Raw genomic sequence first — 20,978 nt, 5'->3', positions numbered from 1 at the left:
TCCCTGCCCGTTTTATTTTATTTTAGCTAATCCATTCATTTTTGTGGTCCTGATACAATGACTGGTTAGGAAATGTCTGTTGGGGCTGGAGAGATGGCTCCGTGGTTAAGAGCACTTGCTGCTCTTGCAAAGGACCTGGGTGCCAATCCCATCACCCACATGGCAGCTCACAATGGTCTGTTATTCAATTCTGTGAGTTGGATTTCCTCTTCCAATTTCCACGGGTACTCGCTGCACACACATGGTACACTTACATACAAACAGGTAGATGCTTAGACACACACAATAAAAATAAACGATCGTTTTTAAATATGGCAAATGAATGAGTGACGAGTTCGTCTCTGTATCCTGGAACTTGAGCCAGACCACACATCAGACAAAGCCAGCAAGGTTTTCCTTCTGGAGCCTCCCAGGGTCCTGAGCAGCTGTCACCCAACTGCGTTCTCAGAAGACCGAGCCCAAGTCTATGGTTTTGGCAGACAGTGGGGTAGGGGCTGACCAGAAAGCCCTTTCCATACATCTCAGACCACGATCTCCCTAAAACATCTCGTTCCATCATTGGATGTGAGGCCCAACCACCTCTCTCAGACTTCGTGTGGGTCTCCTAAGGAGGGAGGAGGAGGCTGACCGCAGCAGAGTGTACTGAGCGGGTGCAGCTGAGGTGGACGGGACCGCAGGGAGCAAAGACCGAGGCAGCACAATCTGTAGATGATCGTTTACAGGGTGAAAGAGCAGAGAGCAGAGCTTCCCCTAGGATCCAGGACTCCAAGGGGGAAGCTGGCTCCCCCAGTCTTGTACTGTGTTTCTAGAGACACAGCCTGTGCCCTTGCCAGAGGTGACCAGCTGACGGAGTGTCTAGATAACTACACACCCCAGGAGCAATGTGTCCTGGTTGGGAACAGCAGTGTGTGGACGTGGGTTCTATCTCAAAAAAGTGAGTTTTTGTCAACAAGTTTGGGGTGTATTTCTATCCATTCAGAGCCCATATTCTTTGCTTTCTATAACCCCATTAAAATGTCAGTAAAGAGAAAGAGTAAAAGACACAGCCTTAAAAGGGCAAGGAGAACCAAAGTGCAGACAGTGTCTGGAGGGGCAGGAATAGAAGCTACAGAGTTGGAGAGCCTCAGCCAGCAATGGCTGTCCAGGGTTCTGGTGCCTCGGAAGGGCTCGGGCCCTGGAGACGCCAAGTCAAGAATCAAGAAGGGCTAGAAATAGGCAATGGGTTAGAAATTCGTGGGAAGAACAAAAACAAAGGCCCATCTAGTCTCTGCCTCCTATCTTGGCTACATGAGGACTTCCAAACCCATGGAAGACTGGCCATGCTAGAGAGCATGAGGGAGTTCAAGTCACCAGCCACATAGCATGAAGGGAACCATACCCAAACTCGAGGAATCCCAAGACCGCCAGTCTGCTCTCTAACTGTAGGGACAAGAAAACAGATGGAAGAATTGTCTACCCAAGGAACAGCATAACAGCCCATAGCAGCCCCTAACACACACACACACATACACACAAACACACACACACACTCACACTCACACTCCAGAGCTCCCTGAGAGCTGCCCACCTGCTGGTTTTGCCTGACCTATACAACACGTCATGTGAAGAACCCCTTCCGTTAGTGGAAATCTGCCATGTGGAGAAAGGAGGGAAGGAAGGAAAACAGGGAAGGAGGAGGAACTCTGGGAATCCTGCAGCAAGTGACCGCAAACCTAGTGGCCTAAACAAAAGCAAGGCGCTTGCTCACTGCCTGGGAGTTCTAAACCAGGATGGTGACAGGGTCAGGCACCCTCCCACAGTCCCAGAGGAAGATCTAACCCCCAGCTCTGCTGGCCTCCTGTGGCTCTGATTTCTTAACACCAGTCTTTGCTTGTGTCTTCACTGGGCTCCTTCTTTCTGAAAGCCATGGTCATTTCTTCCTGAAATCTATGGCTTCATCTCTACCAGACCCATCTCCCATCCAGAAACAGACCCCACAGTTAGGATTCTGACACATCTTTATGGCCAGCACCGTCCAACTCGCCCAGGTGTTCAAGTTTGCTTTCGACTGCTGTGATGAAGCACTCTAACCATTTCCAATGTGGGGAGGAAAGGGTTTATTTGGCTTGCACTTCCAGGTCATAGTCCATCACCGAGAGAAGTGATGGCTTTGACTCAAGCAGGAACTATGGAGGAATGATGCCCACTGGTTTGCTCATGGGCTCACATTCGGTTACCTTTCTTATACATCTCAAGCTCACTTGCCTAGGGATGGCACCACCCACAGTTGCCTGGACCCTCCTATATCAATTAGCCATCAAGAGGATGTCCTACAGACATGCCCACAGGCCAATCTGACGGAGACAATTTCTCAGCTGAGGGCCCCTGTTCCCAAGTGAATTTAGTTGGTGTCAAGTAGACAACCAAGTTTAGCCATCACAATGAAAAAGGAAGAAAAAAAAAATAATGGAGTATTAAAAAAAGTGATTGGAGGAAAGGAGAAATCTTTTTGAAAATACAGAAAAGACCATCGACTCCTCTGTTAAATGAGGACCGGCTAGGCAGATGCCACATCCATTATCCAGACCGAAGTGCTGTGCATGGGTCATAGTGACCTACTCTACCTGGTTGCTATGGTTACCCCTCCACCATGATAGACTCCGTCCCTCTGGAACATCAAGCCGAAACAAACCCTTTCTCCTCTACATTGCTTTATGTCTGGATAGTTTATCACAACCTCTCTGTTTGACCTAACACCTTATTAGGCAAACATGTTACAATGCATTGCTAAGCTTAGCCTGTCTCCACCTTCCACCAATGCCCCAGAACATTCTGAGAGATCGCCTGCCATCTACGGAAACTCTTCCGCTGTACCAAAGCTGCCTTCGTGATGCCCTGCGAATATACTTACCGGGAGCATTGTCTCCTCCTCCAGGACCTTCTCTGTACTTAGGCTGTCAAACTTCACGTAACCTCGCTCAGCAAGACGAGCATCCAGGTAACCTGATTCTGCGTGCTTAGCCATGCTCCCATATTTGGCTCAGAACTGACATATTATCTTATCCTCTAAATCAGAGTTGTTATTTTCTACAGAGAAGCCCAAAGGTGGGAGCCACTCAAGTGTTCATTAAAAAAACACACGGATAATAGAGGTGTGGCGTGTTCACATGATGGAAGCAAATTCTGACACTGGCTGCAACATGAATGAATCTTGAGGCTCTGCACTGAGTGAAATAAGCTAGGCCCAGAGAGGTCGACACTGTGTGATTCCACTTCTATTCGGTGTCCAATCACACGTACAAAGTAGAGTCATGGTGGCCAAGAGCTAGGGCAGAAAGTCAGAGGGAGGTATTTAAGGAGCATAGTTTTACCTTTGCAAACTGACAGGAATGTGGACCAGCAACATGAGTGTCAGAAACAAATGGGTAAGATAGTAAAAAGCTATATACGTCTTGCTGCTCCTGAAATTAAAATAAAAATGAGTGGGCTGGAGAGATGGCTCAGTGGTTAAGAGCACCGACTGCTCTTCTGGAGGACCCAGGTTCAATTCCCAGCACCCACATGGCAGCTAACAACTGTCTGTAACTCCAAGATCTGATACCCTCACACAGATATGCATGCAGGCAAAACAACCAAATAAATAAAAATAAATAATTTTAAAAAATGAAAAAAAAAGTAAAGATGTGAAGGAAGAACAAAAGAATAAAATCAAACGTTTAATGTTAAACCAGAAACAAGTGCCTGTCTTAAACCTTTTGTTAGAACCTTGTGAAGTTCAGAATGGAGCCGTAGTGTGTATCTCCAAGGCCTATCTTGTGAGGGACATAGAATATTCCAACTCTCCTGGGCTGTACCACACTGCCCAGAAAAGAGGTACTGGAAAATTAGTAATGTCACATTTCCAGAAGAGATGAGGCCAGCTGGCCATTCAGATGTGGTAGGAGACTGAACTCAAGCCAATAGAAAAGCTCCAGAGAGGCCCCACTTTAGCGGACTGTAAACATCTCTTGCCGTTTTCTCCCTCGTAAGCTGGGACTGGTGCACGGCTCTGGTTGTAATGTGGAAACAATGATGGACTGGCTGGTTTTGTATGTCAACTTGACACAAGCTAGAGTCATCAGAGAGGAAGGAGCCTCAGATGGGGAAAAAAGCTCTGTGCGATCCAGCTGCAAGGCATTTTCTCAATTCAAGATCAGTGGGGGAGGGCCCAGCCCATGGTGGTCCTGAGTTCTATAAGAAAGCAGGCTGAGCAAGCCATGGGGAGCAGGCCAGTAAGCAGCACCCATCTGTGGCCTCTGCATCAGCTCCTGTCTCCAGGTTCCTGTCCTGTTTGAGTTCCTGTCCTGACTTCAGTGATGGACAGTAAGTGTAAGCCAAATAACCCTCTCCTCCCCAACTTGCTTTTGGTTATGGTGTTTCATCACAGCAATAGAAACCTTAAGACAAATGGCCTTGGGATGCAGTGAGAAGAATCACCAACACTCCAGAGACTCCAGATGGATGTGGGAAGCATGGCATCCCACCACTGGCAATACCCTCAGGAAGCAACATTTACAGAACCACCAGGAGATGAGTGAGGGAACTCACGCCCTTCGCTGGGGCCAGCACTGACTTCTGACTTCTGTGTGGTTTGGAAGGGCTGGGGATTTGCTGGGAACAGTAGTGAGGGAAGGTAGGAATCCGAGGTTAGAAAACTGCCCTTTGGGAATTAAATGTTTACATTCATTCTCTCCAAAATTATATTCTTGACTTTTCCACAAGTGCAGGAAAATTACAGGCTGACAACACATACTGTGTGCATGATGGATTCTGTCTGCCTGGAGGGAGCCAAACACAAAACAAAATCCTGACAGCAACAGCAGCACACACCTACACAGCAGCCAGGGCACGCTTTAACCTTTGTGAATTAATAGCTGTTCTCTATAAACAAACATCTTAGATGAGAAAAGACCATCCCTTTGCTAACAGTTCCCAGAACCCACTTAGAGGGCAGATACTTGAAAAATAAAGCTAGCCAACATCCCTTATTTTCATTTTTTTTTAGATTTTTTTTTTTAAATTTTATGTGTATGAGTGTTTTTGCCTGAATGTATGAATGTAAAGCCTGTGTGTACCGGGAGCTCACGGAGGTCAGAAGATGGCATTAGATTCCCTGGGGCTGGAGTTACGGACAGTTTTGAGACACCATGTGAGTGCTAGGACCTGGACTCGGGTCCTGTGCAAGAGCAGCAAATGCTCTTAGCTGTTGAGTTGTCTGTCCAGCCTCAACTGCAGGAGAGGGCAACAGGTAGCTTAGGTCATCGTTAGGATTGCTCAGCAGCTTGAGAAAGGTGGAGCTAGGGACCCTTGTGTCTCCTCTTCCATGTATCTCTTTCTCTCGCATGCATGCTTCTCCTGCAGAGTCTCGTGGCTTCAGCCAGTCCCCAGGGCAGCCAGAATTCAGAATCCCTCTGCACCAATACTTTTTGTGCAAATTGACTACATTGGGATGGAAACCTTATGACTACTGGAGTTCTTAAAAAAAATGGTAATAATCACAGCTCAGAAGAACACAAAAGAGAGATGAACTGGAGTCAGAGCAAGGGAGATTAGAAATCATTGATAATTTGTACAACAAAAAGAAAGCCAGGATGTTTCTTATCTGGAAATTTCTACACATCTCCATGCCTCCCATGTGTTTGATCTGCCCTTTGAGAATGCACATCTGTGAGTTGGTGATGACTTCCTGGTCCAGGTCAGCTGCCCACTCAGGCCAGCTGGGTCAGGTGGGCACCTTCCTATACTATCAGTCTTGGCCAGCCCTGAAGTCTCACACAGGGACATGTCATCCTCTTCTGTGTCAGTTCCTTTCCAGGAATGAGCCAGCTGCCCTGTGAGACATGCTGACTTGCTTCTGTGGAGTCCTGAGGCCGTCTGGAGTTTTGACACTGTTCTTTCTCTGCAGTCTCTGCATCTGGTGAGAAGAACATGAGGCCAGAAAGCATCATGGACCTGGCTCTCCCATGCCTCACTGAGCAAGAGATCGGGGAGACTTCATGCTTTCCTACCTGGCTGCAGCACACGCTTGCAGGAGGGTGACCCTGAAGATGGGTTTGGGAAGCCATATCTCAGAGTGTGAGAGCTAGAGGAACCTGGGGGTGAGACTGTTGAACTACTGTTTACAATGTTGTCATCCAAGAATTAAGAGGTGATGCAATGGTTAAGATGGGAGCCTGTGGGCTTGAACAGAAGCACTGGGACCCACACTGTCTCAGGATCATCTCCTCTAACATGGCCAGCAGGGATCTCCCAGAGCAGAAGGTGGGAAGCTTGGATGTGCCCATGGCTCTTCACAATATTCACAAGAAAGCAGACCTTCAAAGAATACCTATGTACTCAGGAGAACCACACAGCATTGAGCCAGGCTGTCTGTCCCAGGCCCTCCAATAATAATTTGGCTTCTTTCTACCTTTCCTCACCATCAGAAAAAACAGATGAGCCGGCAGCCAGCTGTGAGGCCTGTGGCTGAGCATTCTTCCTGTTACCTTTTCCTCCTGACCCCACCACCTCTCAGGGAGCTGTGTTTTAGTGTGTGTGTGAATTTCCATTTAGATGGAGAACACGGTCCATTTGCTAAGGTCCATTTTGGTAAGTGACAAATTCCAGAATGGCAATGCATTACTTACAACCAATTAGGAGGGAATTATCACCGTGGAGTGCCCTATCTCATGCCCTGGGACAGAAGCCAACATGTAACATTCATGAGTCTTACCACATCAGCTTCAGTGTGTAGTGAAGAGGTTTGAATCCAGTTCTACAAAAATAGTTAATGCAAAGCCGGAAACTTTCGGATTATAAATTATGATTAGTGGGTCAGGAAGAGGGGTCACTTTGGATACTCATGTATCATTCAGTCTCTCCTACCCTTGACAGCAGGAGTCAACTCAGGAAGTCCTGGAGTGTGTGTGCAATGTGTGTGTGATCTGTATGTGGGGATCAGAGGACAAACCTTGGGTTCCAGTCCTCACCTACCACCTTAAGATGGGGTCTCGTGTTCGCCGGCACAATGTATGTCAGGCAAGCAGACCTACCCACTGCCGGTGTTCTTCTGTCTCCACGTGCCATCTTCTTGTTGGAGGCCTGACTAGCAGAACTGAACTAACGTGCTTGCCTTCATATAGATTCTTGGGATCCGAACTCAGGTCCTCCTATGTGCACAGCAAGCCCCCTTTACCACTCACTGAGCCGTCACCTCCCTAGTCCTGGCCCTGGAGTGATAAAACACACACTAACTTGGGTTCAAGTCCTATTTGTATTGCCACTAAGATGTGTGACCTCAGGAGCAGTGCAGTATGGAGTACTACAGACAGCGGTATGTGCCCTCTGGGTTGTTAGAGTTTGGTGGCCAAGGGTCCAGAGGCTTTGCCAGCTCACAAGATGAGCACCATGTGTAGCACCATGTGGTCCTGGTGCTGTCCCATGTTTGTGAAGGCAAATTCGCATCTTGATGGCAGTCATCGGGCGTTCAGTATCACGTCCATGAAGAACATTTCATCCTTTCCTCAGCAGCCTTCTAGTGCAAAACCTGACTCTTGACATCAATAGCTCACAGGAGAGGTAAAAAGAAAAGTGGGCTGGAGAGATGGCTGGGTAGGTAAGAGCACAGGCTGCTCTTCCACAGGACACAACTGCCTCCAACTCCAGTTCTAGGGGATCTAAGCCTCTCTTCTGGTCTCTGCAAACACCCACACACATGCGTGCACAAACACAGACATATACATAATTTTAAAAATATATTTTTAAAAAAAAGAACGTATAACTTTTAAAATTGATTGAATTTGTGACCATTTCCTACAAATATATAATGTGTTGTTGACTCTGACTCCTGTCATCCCCCATCTCCTCCCTACAAGGCCCTTTTTCCACATCCACACCTTTTGGTTGTGTTTTGTGACCCTCTGATTGCAACAAGTACTGGCTATGTCACAAACTTGGAAATATCCGTTTTATCTCAACACTGAAATCATTGTAAATGGTCAACAAAAATAGAAATAAAGAGATGAGGTGTTGGAGGATTGGCTCAGTGGTTAAGAGCACTTGTTGATCTTGCAGAGGATGCAGGTTTGGGGGTTCCCAGTATCCACTTGGTGATTAGTAGCTGTCTCTAACTCCAGTTCCAGGGGATTCAACACTATCTTCTGATCTCTGTGGACACCAGACATACAGGTGGTACACTTACATACATGCAGGCCAAACACTCATATGCATAAGAAGAATCAATCTTTAAAAAAAATCCCCAAAAGATTAAACCTCAAGGTAGAAGAAAATTAAAGTTTTTATTTTTAAATTATTTATCTTCAGGCAGGTGTAGCTCAGTAGCCAAGTGATAGTCCGGCATCGGAGAGGCCTTGGGGTCAGTCCCTAGAATCTCAACGAAAGGCGAACAAGCCATGTAAAATGTCAGCTCTTAAGTTGAGGACAGTTTTCCAGGTGAGTCATGTGTCTGAGTTACTTTTCTGTTGCTGTGACAAGACACTATGACCAAGGCGACTTACAGAAGAAAGGGTTTATCTTGAGCTTAGTTTCGGAGGGCTAGAGTCCATGACCGTCATGATGGGGAGCATGGCACAGACAGGCACTGGGACACAGCTGAGAGCTCCTGTCTGATCCATAGGCATGAAGGAGAGAGAGAGAGAGAGAGAGAGAGAGAGAGAGAGAGAGAGAGAGAGAGAGAGAGAGAGAGAGCTAAATGGGAACAGTGTGAAGTTTCTGAAGCCTCAAAGCCCACCTGCTGTGACACACCTCCTCCAACCAGGCCACACCTCCTCCAACAAGGCCACACCTCTGTCCCAAACGGTTCTATCAACTGGGGACCAAGTATTGAAATATGAACCTATGAGGGCCATTCTCATTCTAACCACCACTGCACCGAAGTATGAATTTCAAGATTCATACATTCCAGTACATAAATGGAGACCATTTTCCAGAAAATCAGTAGCCAAACACTGAACTGAAAAATATATGTATAGCTCACAGGACTACAGAGCCCACATATTTAAATGGATAAAGAAATGCCTTGAACTTCTAAAAAGACAAGAATCAATAGGATACAATCAGCATATTTGTGAAGAGACAGAAATAGACCCAGAAAAGATGTAGATACTCAAGCTCAATTTATATATATAAAAAATGCAAATAATGCAATAAAATTATTCACATATGTGACTCATACACATTTAAATATGAGAATATTCTCCACTGTTGGCATAATTAAACCAATGTGCTTTTTTCTGCCAATGCTGGTTATCCAATTTGAACAAATTAGAAATGAATAGAATAAATATAATCTTGAGCTCTGCAGACTTTCTGTTACGAATTTATTCTAAGGACGAGCTCCTGGAACTATGCAAATCCACACACATGCAGAGGGAGAAGCTGAGTGACCAACAGCTCTAAGTGTGGTTTGGGGTCCTCAGAGGAGAGAGGTGACCAGAAGCAAGGGAGGGTAAATGAGCTCCAAGGTAGCAGCCCCATTCCACTTGAGTCAAGCAGAGCAAGAGGTTACCATCTAAAATAACCAAAGAGTTCCAGGCAATGGACAGAATGCTAGGCAGGACCTGGGGAGTTTTCAGAGAGGGTCAGAAGTGCTGGGTTTAAAAACCACAGCCTCGAGCTGGTGACTAAGCCGTCTAGTCCTGAGTTCCTACGTGTAAAATGGACAAAATGGCATTCCCTGCCCCATCAGATCTTCAAAACAAGGAGTTAGCAACAGTTTTAGAACCTTGGCTGATAAGAAATATGAGGCACAGAAATACTGTTTACTTAACTCCAGTTTTCATCCACGCTCTAGGGGTGAGAAAATGGTCACAGAGACAAACCTGGGCTAAACTCAGCGGATCTCAAAATAGAAAGACAGATGTGGGAAAGGGATTTATAGGTGAAGGTGGGGTGGGTGATAGAGCCAACAGAGGTGAGAGGTCAGAGTAATCAGTGCATTTTATACATGCATACAAATGTTAAAAAACAAATTTAAATATTTTAATATTTTAAAATAATTTTTAAAGAAAAAAATTTACAGACAGGATGTCAAAATAGTTTCTCTAAATTTATTTGATTAGCTATGAATCCCCCAGGTTCAGGAACCTGGTTCTGAACCTCTGGAGCAAGAAAACCTGAGAAGCATTCATTGTAGGTCAGCAAGGGCCCACCCTCTGCCCATCCCCCCTCAGTCCTTGAAGCTTGACAGGGTGCTGTTTCTCTTCAGGATTCCAGAAGATGCGATGGCAGGCAGCTGACTCTGCCCATCCACAGCTGTATCTTTATCTGCTCCTAGCTCTGGGATTCTGAAATGGCTTTGCAAACAGTCAGAGGCCAGAATATTACCTTTGGGCAACACTGGTGAACAGCTCACTTCCAGTACTATTCCAGGGCTCTCTGATGCCTGGCTCTGCTGTCAAGGACGTTTAGCCTTATTCAAGATGTCGCTCTTAACAACGTGTTCATGTGTTTTCAGTTTATTAGCCATGTATTGCAGTTCTAAATATGTCTTTAGGGAAATTGCTTATAAATTTCTAGGTCAAAAGGTAAACGTGTTTTGAAACTCTTGGTACATTTTCTACTGCAACTTTCCATAATTTGGGGATCTGTCCATTCCCATAGCCATGGCTGCTGCTTTCTATTTTTTTTCCACCAAGTTAACATGTTTTCTTTGAATGCTTGTTAATTTTGTATGTGTTCATGTGTGTATAGTGCATGTACACAAGCCAAAGATCAGCCTCAAGTCTCTTTCTCAGACTTCTTCATCTTGTTTGTTTGGGACAAGGTGATTCATGGCCTGGAGCTCTCATGAAGCGGGGTGGCCAGTGAGCCCTAAAGATCTCCCTGTCTCTGCCACCTCCAGCTCTGGGGTTATAAGCACCACCACCATGCTAATTTTTTTTTTTTATTATTTTAATGTAGTTTCAGGAGATCAGACTCTGGTCCACATGCTCATGAAGCAAGCACTTTACTAACTGAGCTATTGCCCAGCCCTAAATACTAATTAATCTTGATAGATGGAAAATGTCTCTTTATTTAAAACACACACACATACATACATACACACACACACACACACACACACACACACACACACGCACGCACACGCACACGCACGCACACATGTCACTAGGATTATAGGAATTTCCATTATACCAAATCCATTTACTTTTCAGTCTTTGAAGAAAGCGGGGGCAGGGAAGGCAGGGAAGGACCGTCATTTATGCTTAACTAGTTCATGGGCTTGTTGTGACAATAAAATGAGATCATATATTTTAAATGCTAAAGTGTGTTACGTAAATGTCAAGGAGGAAGAGAAATGGATCCCATCATCCGACTTCCGCTGAGTGCTTATGAAGCCGATTAATTATGGAGGCTCTTGCCTCTTCTTGACATTTCTTAGCACTATAGATAATTCACATATATGGGCCTGAGAAGCCAGGCTTTTCTGGGAAATGTGACCAAAAAAAAAGTAGTGATGACTTCCAGGAAGTCTTCCATCCCTTGGAAAAGATCAGTTGGCCCAAGTCTCTGAGAATAGACAGGATCAGGAATCCCATTTCTGAGAATGCAGAGTTGAAAGGTGACATGAGCCTAGATGAGGGCTTAGCTTCCAACATGACTGACAGCTGCTAGCTGGACCCTCACTGTTCTTGCTACATGAGACTTCAACTCCTACCCAGAGCTACTTGCTTCAGAAAATTAAAGCGGCTATTTAAAGGAAATGTGTTTGAGGATGTAAGAGGCATGCATGTGCCTGAATCACATTTGTTTCTTATTTAATTTTCAAAGTCTACTTCTGTAGCCCTGAAGCCAACACCACCTGAATTTATTGATGGCCCTGACCCACTGTTCCACACAAACACACACACACACACACACACACACACACACACACACACACACACACACACACAGGAGCCAACAGCTGGGCAAGCCTCCAGTGCCTCCCTCTCACCCCGCTGCAGTTCTTTGAATACAGCCCAAATTTCCCATCACCTTAGGGTCTTTGAATTTGCATTGGCCCCCGCTGAAGCCTTCATGATAATCTATCTGGCTTCGTCACTTTCATCCGATATTCGAACATCCTCCAGTGTCCCTACACCAACCAGTGTCACACCTCTATGCTGTTCCTGTCTGGGATCCCCTCACCAGATACACGCATCTAGATGCTTACACCAGCTCTGCGTGCTTCCCTGTTTCCCACCTGTCTCTGTAGCCCAGGAGCAAAGCCAAACAAAGATAAAGCATCACCCCTGTTAGTCCAAGCCCTGTACTCTGCTGACAGCATCAGAGTGGCCGGTGGGTGGAAGATGCTCTATGCATCTGGGGAGATGGATCCATTAGTCAAATGTTTGCTGAACTCCTTCCCCAGAGACTGAGAAAAAGCCAGGTGCAGTGGTGTGCCCTTGCTTGTAATCTCAGTGCCCAGGAGGTAAAGACAGAATGGTCCTGGACTGTGTGGCCAGACAGCCTATCCAAATTAACTAGCCCCAGGTCTCAAAAAATAAGGTGGACAGAACCCGAAGAATGACCACAGAGACTGACCTCTGGCCTCCATATGCCTACACATTCACGCACATACATCAGCAGACACACAAATGCACACACATACACACATCTGTACACACTTACACACATGCACATGCAGACACCCATCTGTCCACACATATACATGCACACACAGTCTATAAGAAGATCCTTTATGCATACATTAATAGGTCTTTAACTGTGTGGAAAGAACCAAGATTTGAAATCACTTGGGATCTAGTCCTTATGACCCAGTGCTCCCCAGGAGAGTTGTCAGCTACCTCTTCTCTTGAGAATGGAAAGAATGAGCGGAGCTATTCTTGAGTAAATGGTTGGGGTTGACTTAGACCAGAGCCACAATAATAATGAAATATAAACAATAAGGAGCGCCACACAATGCTGCTGTTCTCTTCTAAGGCTCCGGGGCTTTCAGTTTGGTTTGGCTTTTCTCTGTTCTGAAAGAACATTAACTTGATGCTGGCTCTGCCAGTGTTTATGACAGTGGCTCTTCACCGGTGGGTCATGACCCTCTTGGTGGCCAAATAGCCCTTTCACAGGGGGCGCTTCTCAGGCATCCCACATATTGTGATAGTTACATATGATTCATAACCGTAGCAAAATTACAGTTATGAAGTAGCCATGAGAATAATTTTATGTTTGGAGGTCACCACAACATGAGGAACTGTATTAAAGGGTCGAAGCATTAGGAAGGTTGAGAATCACTGATTTATGACATCTCAGCTACAGCCTTCCTTCTCTGTCTATAGAGCCAAACACATACAGGATGTCCAAGAATCATTGCTGTCCAACTTCTCAACCCTGGGCAGATGACATAAGTTCAGAACAACTGTGAAAGAAGTGTCTCAAGACTCCTGGGTATTCTTGGCCAAAGCTGAGTTTGAATCATCTTATTGGCCAGGGTAGACACTTACCTTTTGAAGTGTTCGATCTTTAACTTTAGAAAGAGACCTTGAAAGGTTTCTCATTTATGAAGTAGCATTGCTTGTGTTGGGTACTAAGGAAAATGCTTCCATGGCTACATGGCTGGCTCATAACTCTTTAACAGTTGTCTTTTGGTAAAATTAAGTAGTTAACCAAAGATGTTCTGGGCTATGGAAAAAGGAACCTACATGCTACCATCACAAACTCTTAGGTAAGTGTTATGTATTGTGACTGTTCCTGGAAAATAATGGTTATATTTAACCTGGGAAATCTCAATATGCCAGCTTTCAAAATAACACAGCAGCAATATTGGTATGTGTACTTTCAGTGGGGCTAAGAAATCTTGCAAATCCCCTTGATTGGCTCAAGGAGGTAGGAAGAGGAAGGAGTTGGACACCAGACCTGGAGCCTTTCCTCCAGGTATGGGGGTCACCCCTTTCTATTAAATCATCTCAGCTCTTCCTCCAAACAGATCTCAGAGGGAAAGGATAATATTTTTATTTAGAAACCAGTGAACAAAGTCTCTTTGATGTTAAATAATTCTTCCAAAATCCCGCACCTTATATGATTTCAAATCCTAACCTCAGCTCAGGCCTCACAAACATGATATAAAACTTGTTCTTTCCATTGAAAAGTATTTATTAAGTGCTTCATGGGTGTTGGCTGCTATGTAGAAACTGAAATCATAGATATGTGTAACATAAAGTTGCTGGGTGGCCAGTGAGGTGAGAAAGTAGAAATAACCAACACATTGTGAAGACAGGTAACAACCACAGAGATAGAGATGATAAAAAAATATAGGAAGATATTGTAGAAGATAGAGACTTGCTCATGGGTGTAGATGGGACGTAGGAATGCTCCTGATCATGCGTATCAGTAAAACTCTAATCAGGATGTAGAGATATAAGCAAGATAGATAGATGTGAAAAATACTAATGCGTTTGAGCCAACTCGGCTGATGAGAGGTACCAGTGTAGATCGAGGAATAACGAAGGTCTGTGTGAACAGTGATGCTAAAAGGAGAATTGAATGAGTAGTGAGATGAGTGGGTGGGGGCCTTGATCAGAATTAAGTACTAAAGGAATTTCATTGCACGCAGTTCAATGATTAGACTGTAGGTGGCTGTACCAGGCTTTTTCTTTTGGGCCACCAACCAGCTCCCAAACCATGGCAGGGAAACTTACTAGTTTTGAATGCTCAGCCTAGCTTAGGCTCATGTCTGGCTACTGCTTTTAGCTTAAATTAACCTGTTTCTACTTATCTACCTTTTGCCTTGGGCTTTTTTCTTTCCATTCTGTATGTCCTACTTTCACTGCTTCTCATGTCTGTCTGTCTGGCAGCTTCCTGGCTTCTGGACCCGGGCATGTCCCTCTCCTTCTCCCTCTTCTCTCTCCTTCTCTGCTCTCTTTTTGAGCCTAGACTTCTCCTCCTATTTATTCTCTCTGTCTGCCAGCCCCGCCTGTCCCTCTGCCTAGCTATTGTCCGTACAGCTCTTTATTAGACCAATCAGATGCCTTAGGCAGGCAAGGCGAAACAAATTCAACACATCTTTACATCATTAAACAAATGCAGCATAAACAAATGTAACACACCTTTCCATGGTTAAAGTAATATCCCACAACATAAACAAATATCACACACCTTTGCTTAGTTAAAATAATATTCCACAAGAGGGGGCAGTAGAGTGTCATGCCAACAAGGAAGAGATGATTTCCATTAACCCCCCAGGGAGGTCAAGGTGCAGAACTAAGAAGGAATGAGGTGAGTGGTCACCTATTTACTAGTCCTTTCGCTGTCCCTAGGGAACTCACAGGGGTATCTTAATGCAAAATACCCACTTATTTACAGGTATTGTAAAAAGAGATGTGTATAGAATATATAATAGGCAAAATCCACACTTTCTCAAGTTCTTGAAAAACACCTACACCTTTGTGCTGCAATCCTGTTACCCATTAGAATGGAAGACGTGAATCCCATTTTAATTCAGATGCAGCAATGGTCCAGCATAAATAAGGGGCCCATGGACCTCTTGGAGCCTGGTCTTATTTTGTAAATAGAAAAACTGAAGCCTAGAGACAAAGAATGACTTCTTTGAGGTCATATCCACCTAGTTGAGAAAGATACTAGCTCTGCATGCAGCCTGGAGTTCCTTCATCCATCAACCTGTATTTATGCACAAAAAAAGAGGGGATATCCATTATTTTTAATTTAAAAAAAAAAAACAAATGGTTCTGCCCACATGTCACATCAAAACCGCATCTTCAAATGCACTAACTCTAAGCCCTTCTAGTGCAAGCTCTGTACAAGTAAAAATAGCCAAGAAATACAGGTTGCAACATTCAGGGCTATATGGGGGAACTCAGTATTGTTGCTTTCATTTGGTTTTTGCTTTCAATTAAAACTTAGAAAATAATCTTCCTCACCAAAGAGATGAATCAAGAATGCATTAGGACTGAAAGAGCCAACAGACCAGGTAAGCCAAGAGTGAACTTTGATATCACTCTTATTTTAAAGAAATGGGACACATCCTCAATTATGTCAAAAAACACAGCCATTAAAATCATGAATGTTCATAAAAATGCTGGAAACTCCACAGGAAAAAAGTTTACGATGTGTTTTCTAAACCCTGGTATGTTGATGGCTGTTCAGTAATTCCAAGAGCAGAGACCTTGCAGGCACCATTAGCAAAATCCAACTTAAGCAGGACCATTCACACACACAGCAGCATGGAATAAGGGGACCAGGGGAGAGACATTCTAAAAACAAATAATCAAGGTCACATAAAAGCAGAGAATGTTTTTTCATACCAGATCCCAAATCATAAACCTCACAAGGAGGAAAATACACACACACACACACACACACACACACACACACACACACACACACGCACACACACACACACAAAGTGTGTGTATAAGTATGGTTGTATATAATTTACTGTCTCCCCCCGCCCCAATATGCTGACACAAGCCATGGAGTTATAAAAGGCACCAGAGAAAGAGTTGAAGAATTTATTACTCCAGTATGCATCTGCTGTTACAAATTATATGACCCAGAGCAGGGCAGGTCCCTCTCTGGGCCTCATTTTCCAGAACTATTAAGGAGATTGAACCCTGTGATCACCATGGCCTTTCTTTGAATATTTTTCTGACCTCAGGGCTGTATTTAGAATTCTTGAAGCACGAAATTAGCCACTTTGAAAGACTTGCTACTTTGACCTAGAAATGTTCCTCAGTCTGTCCTTTGTTTTCCCATTAGAGGCGACATTTAAATAAAAATGAAAGGAACTACTGTTGTTTTTCCAGGCTGTGCCATTTGTGTGTAATGAGGGAAGTGGTTATCCAGCAAAGAGAGCAGCTCCCCTGGAAATAAGGGAAATCGGCGCTTTTCCTCCCTCTAGTGGGAATGGAGTGGACTGTCGCTCATTGGTCCAATCACTCCTCAGACCACAAGCAAAAAGGCAAGCCAGGGGACGTGGAGCCAGAGTAAAGGTTTTCCACGGAGGTGTCTTGCACATAGCACTTCCTTAAAGGAGCTCCTGATTCCAAACGAAAAATTGCAAAGGAGAATTAGGCCAATGCATGGTCTTCAAATACAACTCACAGGCCAAAGGAGATGGTTTGCATCTAGTTTTATCCTTTCACGTCTTAAAATTGGTTCTTGTATGGAAAGCGCAGAGCACATGGGTGACGCCCACAAGGCAGATCCTAGTGCTCTGGGAAACAGGAGCGTGCCCATCAGAGTCCCGTGCGTGTGGGAGAGATGCTAGTTTCAATTCAGTTCTCCATGCATGATGCATATCCTAGACGAGGTCTTCTGAGTTTACCTCTCTGGGACCTTAGCGGACACCTCAAACCAAGTCATTTATCCCTGCCTGGGTTTATCTCACAAATCTACACCATGACAGGAGGACCATAGTGAAGAAGGCTGCTTCTTCCCACCTGACCTTGTGTCTGCCTCCTCACTGAGGGAGCTTGATTGTCTGCCCCTTACAGTTTGAGGGGATGGAAAAGATGGCATCGGAGAGTGGGACACAATGGGTGACAGTTGTCTGGTAATTGCCATGCTGGAAACTGCATTCATTCATTCATTCATTCATTCTTCATTTTGAGATAGGGTCTCATGTATACAGGGCTGACATAGAACCTGCTATGTAGTCAGAATTTGACATAAAAGTCACAGCTCTCCTTAAAGGGAACAAGAGGGAGTCTATTCTGGAGCCATTATGAGTGACCACGGCCTGGGAACACATATTTAGGTGACCCCAAATTCCATGTTCCAATGTGGATGCGGCTTCACTGGGGTTTTTATAATGAACAGAACAAAGATAGTCATAAGGCAAGGCGAGTTTAAATACATCAGTGGGTGCGCCAGAGAGGGAAATGAGGGAAGCGTGCTTATAGACCCAAGGTGCTGTCTGGTGGCATTCTCAGCTCTCGGATTGGTGGAAGGAAGCTGGTGTTCCCCTAAGTTAATAGCACCAAAGAGGGTTTTATTTATTATCACAAGGTGTTGGTTCAGATACAGAGTGAGGCACGGAATGGCTGTTCCAGAGGCTAAAACTAGCCCAGGATAAAGTCGTTAGCCTCTGAACCCACAGAATTGCAATCTCTCTACAGGAGTGAAATTCTGACCAGTCTCTACAGACATGAAAATTCCTTCCAGGAAGTTTCTGTTGTTCACAGCCAGACATGGCTTCTTTGGAGGAACTTTTGTTCACACCTTGAACTTCTGAGTCTCCTCCCTCTGCCTCCAAAGTAATATGATCACAGGCATGCACCACAAGGCCTTGCTTTAGGCAGCACTAGGAAGCCATACCCAGGGATGTTTGCCCTCTACCTACTGAATCACATCCTTAGCCTGGACAGTTGAGTTTCAAAAGTAAAATCCAATCACCCTGGATGAATCTTCCTGGTGGGTGAATCCTCCTGAATGGCCTTGCTTGGCCTGGAAGGGCTTGAAAGGTCTTCTACAAGGATGTGCTACAGCAAGACTTTAGAGAATGGATAAGATAAATGGACTCTAGACAGGGGTCATCTGGGTATTCCATGCAAAGGTATGAGAGATGAGGGTTGTCATCAGAAAAATGAGAAGCTATGGGAAGGCTTTCTTCTTCCCTTCTGCAGTTGGTTTGAATGTGTTAATAATGAACTCCACGTCACCAAGAATGTGCCAGAAAGAAATCAAAGCATGTGATTTGGTGTCATTTCACCAAGAGAAAGCCCAGATTTGAATTCTCTCTTATACTCCCCCCCCATGTCTTCCATCCTCTATGTGGGTTGTGTGAATCTGAAGCCTTGCTTTGCTGAAAGCTGTCTTGTGAATCTTTCCCTCTATCTGAGTCTGACTGTGTCTGTCCCTAACAAAGAGATTTGCTCTATCTTTATTGAACAGCATAGAAAGCATCACTTGGGAAACATCAAGGGATACTTTACAGAAATCTTTAACAGGGTTTTACAAGGGATTAAGTTACTCACTCCAACTAAGCCCAAATAACCTGGACAACAAACAGTATTCCAAACATCATTGTTTATAAAGCAATATCCTTGTATTGCTTTCAACATCTGTGTTGAGCATTCATTTTGTAAGACTGCTTTCAACTTCTGTTTGCTAGTTCCAGCAAATGATTATCGTAACACAAATGCATTGCTCAGGGTCAGGAGCACAAAAGAGTACATAACTTAAAATGATAGCTATACATTAGATTGTAACAGTTGATTCCATGGGAAATCCAAAGCAAGCCAGGTTGATTGTTACAATGTTCTCTTAAAGGCCACTTAAACAAACAGGCTGAGCACACAGTAGGATGACAGTCTTAGGTCTTAAATGTCCACAAGTTGTATTATTAACTCTGGCTGTGAAGTCCAGCATCAGTTCTAATCCCTTGGAATATGAGAAGTTTCCATAATATTGTATCACCCCACACCTTAATCACAAGTAGTTGACAAATACTGCTAGAATTTGAAACAAGCATCTTACTTGGAAGATAACAAAGATAATAAAATTTCAAAAAGACTGACATTCTGCAATAATTAAACAAGACCACGGCAACTGGAGCTGGTAAAAGACACAGACAGAAAAATGAAAGTTATTCCCAGCCCCCAATGAGGACTCCTCAAGTAGAGAGGATGATGCTGTCCTTGCCAGACAAAGGACCATCCTGAACATTAGCGGCAACAGGACCCAGCATGGCACAGGGCTTCTGTGGTACCTTCTGGCTAGACCCAAAGGCTTCAGGATACATAGGGATCTGATAGAATATTGCAAGAGGCCGGGCGGTGGTGGCACACGCCTTTAATCCCAGCACTCGGAGGCAGAGCCAGGCGGATCTCTGTGAGTTCGAGGCCAGCCTGGACTACCAAGTGAGTCCCAGGAAAGGCGCAAAGCTACACAGAGAAACCCTGTCTCGAAAAACCAAAAAAAAAAAAAAAAAAAAAAAAAAAAGATTATTGCAAGAGGCTTGCCTCAGCATGGGGGGGGGGGGGTTGGTGGTGAAGGGCAGTCAACTCGAGGATTCTAATTGTATCATCTAGCAAATCTTAAATGCAACACTCAAGTAGATCAGCCTCTTTGAATGAACCTAAAATGCAACCCAAAACAGAGCCGAGAAATTTTAATAGAAAAACGTGGCATCTTTTGCCTAACAAGGTAGACTTCAGAATGGATGGCATCCAATCTTAGGCCTACCTAAACAAGCAGAGTAATGTGACCTAGAGTCAGAGGGAAATTAATCAGAACTGCCATGGTTGTGGAAACAGTCATCCAGGCTGCTTTGCCAAAAATTGCAAAGATAAGCAGAGGCATGATGGTATAAGACTCATAGCACCTCTCCAGAAACTGGAATGCCTTGAATTCAGAGGGTGGTATATGTCTTTTGAGTGCTAGAAAAATAGTGTTCCAATTTCCTTCATCTATGTTATACTTGAAAGTTGTACCTCTCAGTAACTGAGAGGAAAATCAGTGAGGAGTGATGTTCTGTGGGGTCCAGACAATGATCTGCGAGAGCCGTGGTTTTGGTTTTGGATGATAGAATTTATTAAGCATTGAGTAAGTCAAAGTAAAAGGAGAGGGGGCATCAATTTGGGGACTCACTGTATAAATAAGGACATGACCGCTCCAAGGTATGATGGAGGGGAAGGATTTTATTGTAGATATGAGGGAGAGTACAGCGAGAGGTCTCTGAAGGAGTCCAGAGCAGAGAGAGAAAGTAGAAAGTAGAAGACCAAGCATCACTGGTAGAATGAACGGGGCCATGAGAGGAAAGAGGGAGACGAAAGGGAAGACCAAGAGAGAGCATGGCCAAAAAGGCAGGGTTATAATACAATCAGAATCCGAGGGAAGGGAAGCATATGAGATAGAGAAGTTTAGGGTGGGGTGCAGCATGAAAGGAGTGGAGAAGAGCAAGGATACCAGCATGGACTCTGTGACAGGTGTTTGTGATGTCGAGAGAACCTGGAGGCCCACATGCATTTTGGTATGTTATGAGCACCACAGTTAGCCATTTTTCC

This window comes from Peromyscus eremicus, chromosome 22 (genome assembly GCF_949786415.1).
Source record: "Peromyscus eremicus chromosome 22, PerEre_H2_v1, whole genome shotgun sequence".
Taxonomy (NCBI): Eukaryota; Metazoa; Chordata; class Mammalia; order Rodentia; family Cricetidae; genus Peromyscus; species Peromyscus eremicus.
Note: the sequence above shows the minus strand (reverse complement) of the source record.